Below are 11,873 nucleotides of genomic sequence, written 5' to 3'. Positions count from 1 at the left end.
TGTAGGGATCCTTTCCATAAGTTCTCAGACATTTAAAATAACAATCTGAGCCTGTCAGTGACAAAAACAAACACTTTTAGTGGACGTGAATTGACGATGCACACTTCCCATTAATGTTACATTGCAGCCTGTTTCACTGCTGCAGGCTGCAGCCCTGTCACTCAATACTGGACCAATTTGAAAACTTGTTTTTCCTGTTATTCACTTAGACACACAGACAAGGGAAAATAGTGTCCAGGTTTAAAAGTACTTAAGTTACACTTTAAGTGTCAGTTATTCTTTTCACAGTTTTAGACTTATTTTATCAGTGCTCAGAAATGAAAATCCATCTATACTGTGACTTACAGATACACAGCCTGGAAGAGTTACCAAACGCAGCTTCATCAAAGGGTCACTGCTGACAGCCAATCATAAATATTAATGTTACTGCACTGCAGCATTTGTCAAATGCTGGATTGGCAACCAGTTGGGATTAAACTGTAACATACTGGTGCAATGAAAGGTAACACTGTAGATTAATCACAGATGCATCATTTTAATTTCTGAATTCTCTGAGCTGGGCAGCAAATTTAAAGCAGATAAAACAAAGAAACAAAGAAAAACAAAGCAGATGAGCCTCATTAACTTATAGCAATAACTAACAGAAGAAAAATATAAATAAAAATAATTTATAATATTATTTTGTAATAAAAAGTTTAAGAATAATAATGGTACTACTACTACTAATAATTTAAGAATATATATATTTTCTCTTTCAAGGGGGAATATGTCTTGAATAGGAGGCCAAAAACACCTGAGAATTTTGTAAAATCATCCATTATTTAATTTTGGCTGTAAACTCATTTAAGGACACTGATTTTATTTTATTTTTTTAAATATTTTTATTTTTATTTATTTTTATTTTGAAATTTTGACAAGCACATAATACAGTAAACTTGTAGTAAGATTATTATTTCAGTTTAACAAAAATGTTCCCAAAAGTGCACTTACCTCGATGAAAATAAATTAATAAAAAAATCGAGTGAGGTCAAAGACACTGATTTTAAAAACTATTGATAACCTTTTAAAAAACGCAAATGCATGAATTAAATTATAAAAATAAAACCTATAATTCAGGTCACTATCTCGATCAAAATTCTGGATTTAACAATATGAAAAATAAAGACAGTGAACTACATGGTCGCCATTTTGCAGTGGCGCCATTCGTCCTCTAGAGGGAGCTGCCTCGCCAACCTAACGCTTCCACATCTGCATCGTACGTCCCGCCCACATGAACTGACAGCACGGGCGACCAATCACATCTCTGGATTTAACACAGTGCTCGCTCTGAGCCAATGAGAGGCCGCTAAAAGATGTTTTTCACTGTATGGGGCGGGACTTGAGCATGATGGACGCGTCGTCTTTGAGCTGTGGCCAGATTTTCGGTGTGGACTGTAGTGGAGATTTTTGGAGGCTGAGATAGTGAGACAGAGGGACGTACGTTATTTTTTGGAGGAGAACCGAGCGAGAGGCCACGTTTGGAAAAGTTCCGCGCGAACATCGCTGAAAACTACAACAGGTAACGTTTGATTTTGCCTCATCTTTACATCACGTGATTGATACATCGGCGACTGCGGCTGCTTCAATGCTTTTCGGATATTTGGCGATTTTTAATGTCGATTTTGTTGCAGTAGATATGTAGGTGCTCAACCTGCACTTATAACAACAGTCACCAGACGCAGTTTGAAGCAATGGTGAAGCAAACAACACGCTTCCGAGTGAATCCGTTATCTGGAGTCGATGTAAGACGCTTCATGGCGCCTGTCTTCCTCCACAGTATCCCTGTTATCATCACCTAAACTACCTTCATGTCCCGCTGTGTCCCGCTCAGACCCGGGTGTGTTTCATGTGGTTAGCACCAGAGGCTCAGTGGGAACACTTAGCTCGGGACAAAGCAGCCGAAATGACATGTTTAAGAGTCATTTCCTAAATGAATAGACATCGTTATGTTACCGCTGGTGGCTGTATTTCCTGGTGTAGGTGAATCCTACCGCTATGTCACGTTAACGGTGAGTTACCGTTGGCGGGTGTTTGGTGTAATCATGCTAATCGAAGGCTGTTCAAACATCCGTCCCGTTTGTTTTGGTGTGTAGCTGGTTCCTGCCTCTAAGGTAACAGGCAGGAGATGATTGTTTGAAGGCAACAAGCTGCTGAAAACATGTAAACTAAGCTGCTGTGTCTGTTGTTGTCCCGTGTCACATCCCTTGTGTATTAAAAGCAGTGCTGCCCAGTGTTCCCAGCACTGAAACACGCTGTTTTAATGGTTTACAGGATTTGTTTCGTTTGTTTTTATTCAGGAAAGTGGTTCACAGAGTTGTCTGGCATATGCAAGAGATGGGTTGCATCCCAGGTGGGACTCTGACAATTGAGATATTCACAGCATCCACTTGAATTAAAGTGTGAACAGGTTAATTTTGATCATTTAAAGATAATTCAAAGTCTTAGGATCCCTCATACCAACATATCAGAGCCACATCTGATGTGTGAAGTTGCTTCTAGTTTGGCCAACCAGGGGCGTAGCTAATGCTTCAGTGTGCGGGGGGGGCGCAGATGACACAGGGTGGGGGGGGGGTCTTCCGCCAGAAAATTTAGGCTCAAATACGTACAGGCTGTGAACATGCTGCGTCTTTAATTGCCTGGAAAACTCAAGGTATGGTGCTGGGTGCTGCTCTTGTGCCTTTTTTGTGCCAGCTGTAAAGAGACGATGGCAGGTTGCGTTTGAGGTTGCTAAGCGACCTTAACAAGCACTGTATCAAAGCCTATTAACCTGAAATCCTGAGTGCAGAGCTGAGCTTCCTCCAGGCGCTGTTTATAAGTGTGTAGGCCTATCGTCTGTGGGACAGATGTAAAGCTCTGGAAGCCCTGCACTAACATGATCAACTTTTTCATATTTATGGTGGACTGATGTGTACGGAAGAAGGGAAACATATCTGCCGGCTGTGATTGGTTGTTCCTCGTCACGTGGTATGTGCTGCTGCGTTCCAAAAGTTGAACTCTGTGTATCTCAGGGCACAGCCATAGCACCCGTAAAATAGGTACTCAAGAACGTGCGGGTCTGTTGGTGCTCTGGTGTTTGAGCATGCCTGCTGTGCATCTACATTGAAAACAGTGAGTTTGAGGGTGCAAAAAATCGTAGCATGTGTACGGCGGCCCTATAAGTGTTAAAACAGAAGTTCTCTGCTACTTAAAGGTGTGTGGAATTGGAGTTTCGTGGTGTCTAGCGAAGAGGATTGCAGATTGTAACCACCTGAAACTTATCCTGGGTAAAATTCCTTCAGTGTTCATTGTTCAGGACGTTTTTACCGGTAGCCGAGTTATCTGCAAATGTTTCCTCCTCTCCAGAACAAACAGACCAGATAATTAAAAGTGGTAAAACCACTGAATAAAGCTGTTTCACGTTGTTTTCATGTAACAAGTTAGTGTTTCTATGACGCTGTTTGGCATGTCAGAGATTGCATGCTAATGTGTGCTCACCTTTTTTCTCTGATACTATAAGATCTCGATGTTTAGGAGGTTTTCATCTGCTTGTTGTGGATGGGTTTCTAACTACCACTGGCTCTAACTCTAAGCCACTGTATGGTGTTTGTTCTGGGCTACTGTAGAAACATGGTGGTGAACATGGCAATCTCCATAAACAAGGACCTGCTCCCTGTGTAGATATGAGTGTCTCATCCTAAGGTAACGAAAACACAACAATTAGGTCAACATGCACTAAAGAAAACAAACGTCTTGAGGGGGCTGTGTACACTGCGCTTTCCCCTGAAATCTGCACCTGTGTGACCAACATCCAGAAAAGATACATTTTCAACTCAGTAAATATTTGACCTGTTTGACTTGATAACTGGTTCAAATGAACAGTTGAATTGTTGTTTAAGCTTTACTTTGACCATGCAGCCATATGAGGACAGACCATGTGTGGCACAGTTCTGCAGTAAATTATTGATTTCAATGCTTTAAAATGGAATTTAAACTCTGAAGTTGAGATTTAGTTTCAGTTTTTTCAGTTTCTGCCCTTGACACAGACACAGTTTCTGTTTGAATGGGTGTCGTCTGTAGACAGAACCGTGTGTGCATAGCCCACAGGATTTAACGTGTGTGTATTTCCCAGGCAGAGCCTTAGAAGTCATACTTTATTTGACAGATGGCAGGGGTTCAACTGGTTCACAGGCAGACGGGCGGGCAGGCCGACAAACTGATGGACACACTGGACTGAGCTGGGATTGTGCTGACGTGTAAAATGTCAGTGGAAATTGGCAGACACATCTGATACATCAACATAATTCAATACTGATGAATTAAATCAATGTCTGTGTGATGCCGCTGTCAGATTTAATGCAGTTTGCTACTCCTCAAGCTATTTGTCTCTTTTTGAACAAGCAGACCTGGCATTATCAATAACTGTGTGATGGGTGCCTCATACAGGCATGCCAATATTAGGGCTATGCTTCAAACAGTCACCCTTACAACTGCCTCTGATTATGTGTCATGTGTACGTATGTGTAGCCAACGACTCATCACCTTTAAGGGATAGTTCAGATCTTTTGAAGTGGGGTTGTATGAGGTATTTATCCATAGTATTTGTATTAGGTACAGTAGATGTCAGTTGGCATGCCCCCAGTTTGGAGAGCAGGCAGGAGTACCGCCACGGAGGCGAAGCAGTTTGCTGTGGAGGGATCAGCAACAACATCAGCTTGAGTGTATGCAATATTCAGAATATTTCACTGCTTTACCTTGCCGTCAGAGAGTGATTTTTGAAAGAGAACTGACACCATTATATCGCTCTCTTCAGAGCCAGACTCCAGCCAGATGGATAAGTACTTCATACAACCCCACTTGAAAAGATTCAAACTGTCCCTTTAATCAGCACAACTCATCTCTGGTGCCTCTGAGGGAAACAGAGATAGGTTAGATAAAAACGAAGGGCATCAGGGCAGGGATACGGTGGTGGATTAGAGACTTCAGAACTAGGAAACATGTCTTGTATGGGATTGTCTCCCTTGAATAATGAATACAAAGCAATCACTGTCACATTTCTCCTCAAATTACTCCCAAACTACACGAGGATGCCTGCTGATAACCATAGGCCCTGCTTGACTTTGCATAACCATTTATTCAAACGAGACAACAGGTAATTTTCCATACATGTGATCTTGTTTTCCATGTTAACCCATCTCTCTCTCTGTTTGAATATGGAGTCTTTAATCTTTCCGCCGCAGACCCAGTAGCACCTAAACCTCTCTAAGAGCCGAGTGAAACCCTGTGGAATTGAACAAGTTACATAACAGGGTCATCATCCATCCATCCATCTACACAGCCAGCCTGCTGCAGTGCATTAATGAAAGACTGAGTCCGAGGGCTACCCACCCAATCATTTATACGGAGACTTCTGTTTCATTGCCTTTAAAATGTCTAATTTATTTATCTTGTGTGGATTACTGGCTTAAGCTCAGACTTTGTAAGATTTATATTCATATATTTTTAGATCTTGCAGCCTTAAATGTATCCCCACTGACTAGTTTGTGCTTTTGTTGTACTGGATTGGATTAATCGTCTCCACTCTCAAACTAAGAACAGAACATTTTGTATAGTGTTAATTTAACACCCCTCTCTGCAACATCACATGCTTCACAAAGGTTTTATTTTCTGCGGCGCCTGAGTGTGATATTGTGTTGGGTTACAGGTGTACTTGCAGTCTAGTGCAACAAAACCCACCTCAGTAATAGACAGCCTCACAGAATAAAGAATATGCATCGCAGGAAGGACTCTTGCTTTGTTAAGCTATAAGGGAAATCCAGCACTGAGCCACGGCTGTCACTCTGGTGTGTTTTTCCTGTCAGGCCCCCACTCTGTGTGTATAGTTTATCTATAATCATCAGCGCCATGGTCATTCTCAGACTCTCGGGATGTGCAGAACAGTGGCGGCTCTGTCAAACCCACTAATGAGAAGCCTTAATTGGTTGTTCTGGTGGGAGAATATTGTGCTCATTAAAGGTAGCTGGAACTAACTCTGGGTTAGTCACAATGAGTGCACGGTGTCTTTTTTCACTCAATATGAAACCTTGTGTTTCATTTCGGGATCTGTGTATTTTATGAAATTGTGTTTTTGAATGTATTTTACATGGCTGGATCTTCCAACTGATAAAACTTAAGTGGTAGTATTACCGGTGAAACTTTTAAGCAGAAACAGGTGCATTAATAATTAAGAACAGTCTCCTTTAGGTGTCTTGCTTGCAGTGATAAAAAGACTAATTTGTCACTGTCTTAAAGTAAAACGTTACCCCACAGATGATTGTTTGACATGCCTCCGGTTACCAAGAATCCAAAAACAGCAAAAATTCTCAAAAATTTTGATAAAAAGTGGTCAAAAGATCCAATGTACAGACTCTCATAGAACTTGTACAGTATAATCCAAGTCCCATGTATCCAGTCATATACTCCGTACTTTTTCAAACAAACACTTTCCCCATTGCAACAAGGAGCTGAATGAAAAGTGAAACTTAGCCATGCTCTCTTCAGAGCCAGACTCCACTGACAAAAACAGTAATTTCACCTCTCTAAACACGACAGCTGCTGGTCCGTCACTGCCTCCATCAGCTAGTTTGTTTGTGGTATTGTGTGACTTTGCTGAATCTGAGCTAAAACACCAAAGTCACACAAAAACACAAATTAACTAAGTGATTCGAGGCAGTGGCAGAAAAGCAGCTCCTATGTTCAGTGAGGTAAAATTACTGAATTTATCAATGGAGTCTGGCTGTGAAGAGAACAGTTTCACTTTTCGTTCAGTTTTTGGTTAAAAAAGGGCTGTTTGGGAAGCACTGAGTATATGACTGGATAAATGAGACTTGGATTATACTGTGCGAGTTGTGTGAGAGTTTATTAACGGATGTTGACATAGTTCTGCTGTTGTTAAATGTGGACCGCCATGACTTCAATTCATCAAGAATCTTCTCAGTTTTTGGATTCTTCGTTGGGGTGTCTACAGGTCCTTTAAAAAGTCTTAAAATGTCTTAAATGCAGTGTTACAATGAGGCCTCAAATGTCATTTAATAGTCTTAAATTTGAATTTGCAAGGGCTTAACTTCTGCAAACATTTTATCTTATTTCATTTATCCATTTTTAAATTTCTTTGTGTGAAAATAAGTGAAGCCTTTCTCTGTAAAAGTCCACGCTTATAATGTTACGAATCATTAAATAACTATAATACTGTCACTTTACTTCATACTTAGACTTACCTGTTACCTTAACTCACTCTATGAACCATGTTCGTACATAACACTGACCTCTGCACAAGACCACATACTGCTTACCTGCAGTGCTTACCTGTGATGCTTCAATAAGTAAAACATGATTTGTCCCAAAATCTGCCCTAGATTTGGTTAAGAGGTGAATGGGTCTTAAAAAGTATTAAATTGATACCTGTAGACTCCGTCGAGATCGTCGATCGTCGCCAAGAATTCAGCGTAACGTGTTAACTAATTGATATACAAATGGTCATTTGGGAGGTAAAGTAACCCTTTAAGCCGAGAGTAAAACTGAATCATGCTTCTTTTATTTGCATCTTTATAAACTTCTTAGCAGTTTTTTATGTTTCAGCACTGCTGCGTCAGTTCAAGGAAAACAGCACAAATGCACGTACTGTACTCTCATTGTACTTTTCTCAGTCTCACCTTGCGAGGGGTAGAAGGACGAGTTGGAGAGACACAGGGAGACGAAAATAGGAAACCAGAGATGGAGTGACGAAGGGAGGGAATACAGATAGAAGCAGAAAGGAAGTGAGTAAGAGGCGGACACAAGAGGAGAAAGAGAGACTGAGTGAGAGCGACAGAGAGAGTGAGAGATATTGCTTAACCATTCGGAAAGGCTATGGGAACATCCCCGAGTGTGTGCGTTTGTGTGTGTACGTGTGTGTTTTCATCCTGACCCTGTCGGTTCAACAGGAGCAAAACACATCACATCAACTCAGGCACACACAGATAGCCCTACTGTCCCACATGGGGTTGGGTGACAAGCACCAAATGTGTTTTTAGGAAAGAGGCAGATTCAGAGAAAACTTAAATCTCCCTTAAACTGTCTTTTGTGAATAAGATTTCCAGTTGTTTACTGAGTGGATTTACACTTCTTATCTTCCAGTCTATAAAGGTGGTTTAATACTGTAAGTCCAATTCAGCGCAATCATCTCCTCCATGATCGTAGTGACACCGAGTCATTCCCAACAGTCACTAAAGGTGGACGTATTTTAGTGTAGCAGTCAGCCATGACCGGCGGGTATTAGCCTCTAGCTTTCAGAGCCGCTCGGCCAGCGGGCACAGCAGGACTTGTATTCACGCAGAGAAGATCAGAGAGGCACGGATGAATGGAAACTGTAATGCAGTGTTCAGCTTATTACCGCCACAGAGACAGTGAGGGGAAGGAGGGCGGGTGAGAGGGTGCGTTGGGGAGAGTGAAAGGGGGATAGAGATGTAGAGGACGTGTGTGTGATGGAGGGGACAGAGAGGGAGAGTGAGGGAGGGTGGTTTCTCTAAGAGGGTCAGCTAAATGCCAAAAAATGCAAATGTGAAAACTACAGTGTAAAAAACAGTTAAATATCGATGCTATCTTATTTGTGTTGAACCAAAGAGCTTAACAGATTTGAATAGAGTTCGATTGTTTGTTTGTGCAGATTAGTAGAGTCATATTTTTTTGGTTAAACAAGGGGGTCTATTAGAGGAGAATAGAAAATCCTTGTGTTGAAGGGTAACATTTTACATCAGAGAGGGATAAAGAGGGCAAACTGCCTTCCCCCAGCAAGTGACCAGCTCTGAAAGAGGCGATAGAATAAAAACCAGAGAGAGAGAGCGTGGGCCTGTGGCTTTGGCAGGGGGCCAAACATAGTTAAAAACAGATTAATCAGCATAGGGTCACATTCTCACAGAGAGAGGGGCTGAACAGTGCATGGTGGGGATGGTGCACAGCCTTCATCTTGTAAAGGCCACGTCTTAGAGAGCAACAGGAGGAAATGTTGGCGCTGAGGTTTATATCAGCAAAAAGATGATGATATTGTGTTACAAATACTGATATCTGATCTTAGCGTCCCTTATAGTTTGGGGACAACAAGTCTTGACACTAGGGCTGTTGTGATGAAGGGAATATTGAAGTGCCACTCTATGGCAAGCAACAGCCACTGCAGCTGTGTTCATGTTATGCCTTTTTTTAATGGGGGCGCCAAGCATTCATACGTGTTCTGCAAATGGCTGCAACGTGACGAGGCCCGAACGTCTTCTTTGCACTTGGAGCTGCATGTTTGCTGGTTTTTATCTAGTTGTTGAGTTGAAAAATATTCAACTTTGGGTAAAATGCTGTAGCCGCTCATCACTGTCACTTAGTACCCCTTCAATCACAGTCGAAGAGGGGCGAGACAAACACCACAAAGACAAACTGTCACATGGCCGAACAGCAAGAACAGCTGAAGAGAAATGAATGCAGCTGGTTACATGGACTGGCAGGTTCATCCATTCTCCCTACGTTCAGAGCAGGTTCTCTACCTCATGTTCTCTACCAGTTTTACGTCTGCGGATATTCTGTATTTGTAGCAACCAGATGCAACCAGATGCTGTAAAAATGCCCCTCACTGCTCCTCACTGCCCTTTTGTATTCTTCATCTAACAATGAACACTGTCATCTTTGTCATTTACAAAGCAAAAATATACCCAATGATAACCCAACGATAAAGCTTATTAAAAAAGGACTAAATCAGGATCAGTGAAGTAACTTGCAAAAACAAACAAACTAAAAATGTTAGTAATACTGTATATAGTGCCGCTGAGCCACCCTTAATCACAGCAGGGGAAATTCCTTCACCTCTACAGCCTTAGTTCAGAAAATAAGCTAGTCAGAAAGCTTTATGTCCCCATGTGAATAACAATGTCAGTCAGGTTTCCTTACTCAACAAAATCTGTGTAACAACAACATGAGAGGACAGTGAACGCCAAAAATGGGATTATGGATCTTCAGTAATGTCAGAATAAATGAGTGAAAACTAATTTTAAAAAACAATTTGCGGGCAATTATTTTCCTTATTGAATGAAAAATGACTGCTGAACTTGAACTAATGTCAGTCGACTGAGGGTTTGAATCTCCAGCTTTCAAGGTACAGCCCTAATAAAGCTGGAAAATAGTGAAAAATGTCCATTACGCCCGGTATACACTCTGCGATTTTGGGCTGATCCAGACGAAAGATGACCCACATGAAACAAATCTTTGGTCGTGGCTCTTAAACAGTGGCTTTACATCACACAGTGAGCGGTTCAAGGACGGCCTGGGATAAAATTCTGACAGTGTCAGATATTTGGGATGACCATCTCACTGTGTGTCTGCTGTTACAATCTGCATCTACTGTGCAGCCTGAAATGGTGCATTGGCGCTTATCCCAAACAGACAGACAGATAGCAGCTCGCCATGGAGGCAAAACTTGCTTAAATAAATGTGTGGGATTCCAGCAAAGAGGAAACCTTGTGGAGTTGTGGCAGCAGAGGCCTTACCTGTATAATGTGTCCTCCAACTCTGACCATGATCGCATAAAGAAGGACGAAGCATGGAAGGAGATAGTGGCTGAGTTGCAGCTGCTATGTTGACACACCACAGTATATAGTGCCAACAAAACTTTAGGTTATTTAATAATGTCAGTCTCTATGTTGAGCTTCATAGTTGGAGAAGTAATAACACTTGGAGCATCGTTGTGCACTCAGTATGGGAAGCTATTGCATGGTACGTTGTAGCCTGCGATTCAGTCAGCGCTGTCATCGTACAGTCTGCATGAATCAAACTTGATGTCGTACCCAAGTTTATTAGATCCATGTTGCACGGTGTAGCTGCACTAAACTTATAAGACTAAACTTCTCAGTCTGTAGGAGGCTTTGTACATTACATACATTTATTCATGTACTTAATTCATCATGTGCTGACTGGTCATTGGAGCTGTCACAAAAGTCAGGGAGAGGCTTGGGAAAAGGAGAAGTGGGGAGCACAGAGGAGGTGGGACACCAGGGAAGAGCGATAAAGAGGAAGGGATGAGGGGAGGAAACGGACGTGAGAGGAGAGGAGTGTCTGGGGCAACGAGGGGTGAGAGGGAGTGCAGACCAGCTAACTTGTTCTCATTAGTAGCCTTTGAGAAGCTCTGAGGTTTGTAACACATCTTGGAAAGAGTTATAAGGAGCCAGTGAACTGTGTGTTTATGTGTCAGTGGGTTCAGTAGACAGTGTTTCCCACAGGTCAACACTATGAGAGCACCTATTAGATTACACAAGTTAGTTGACTAGGAGAAAGGGTGGGACTCAGTGTGCCATGGTGTAGATTGTGTGTGGGGAAAACCCCAACAGATGTGTGAGTTTTATTTATCCACAGATGTTCAGAGAGAGATACAAAACGTGACTGTAGGATGTTTTGTTCTGTGTCACTTCCTGTTTTTATGTTGACAGGTCCCTAATGAGAGAGAGACAGATATGAGTGCAGCTAAAAATGTGTGTTGGAGATAAAGATGGAGATGAACCGAGTGAAACAGGAGTTGACAGGATTTGAAGTTGCCCCTTTGCCACACTTCCTGTTTCCTGGTCAGGGGTCAGAGGTCACTGGTCTGGGATTAACTGATATCAGGCGCCTAAATAATCTATCTGGTCATGTCACTGACCCAAAGAGAAGAGCCGGTTGCGACAACATATCTCACATAATGATGTGTGAGTGTGTCTGGACTGTAGAGGCGACATGTCTGCACAGTAATTGAGAAAACAGGATGATGTTATAAAAATGAGGACATCTGATGGCGTTCACAAGGGAGATGTCTAATTTTAGAGTTCGGGGTT

At 42.0% G+C, this 11,873-nt stretch overlaps 1 protein-coding gene across 7 annotated transcripts in view; it reads left to right on the top strand.

Moving 5' to 3' along the window:
* Positions 1-1,376: 1,376 nt before the first annotated feature.
* epb41l2 (erythrocyte membrane protein band 4.1 like 2) overlaps positions 1,377-11,873 on the top strand; it is an 89,960-nt gene continuing 79,463 nt past the window's right edge. For all 7 annotated transcript variants that reach the window (XM_050057431.1, XM_050057430.1, XM_050057428.1 and 4 more), the window contains exon 1: positions 1,377-1,558. The gene's annotated coding sequence lies outside the window, so the exon portion shown is untranslated. The remainder of the gene's footprint in view (positions 1,559-11,873) is intronic.

The sequence above is a fragment of the Epinephelus moara genome, chromosome 12, assembly GCF_006386435.1.
Source record: "Epinephelus moara isolate mb chromosome 12, YSFRI_EMoa_1.0, whole genome shotgun sequence".
Lineage (NCBI taxonomy): Eukaryota > Metazoa > Chordata > Actinopteri > Perciformes > Serranidae > Epinephelus > Epinephelus moara.
The sequence above is the reverse complement of the archived record's forward strand: the minus strand, read 5'-3'. Positions and strand labels throughout refer to the sequence as shown.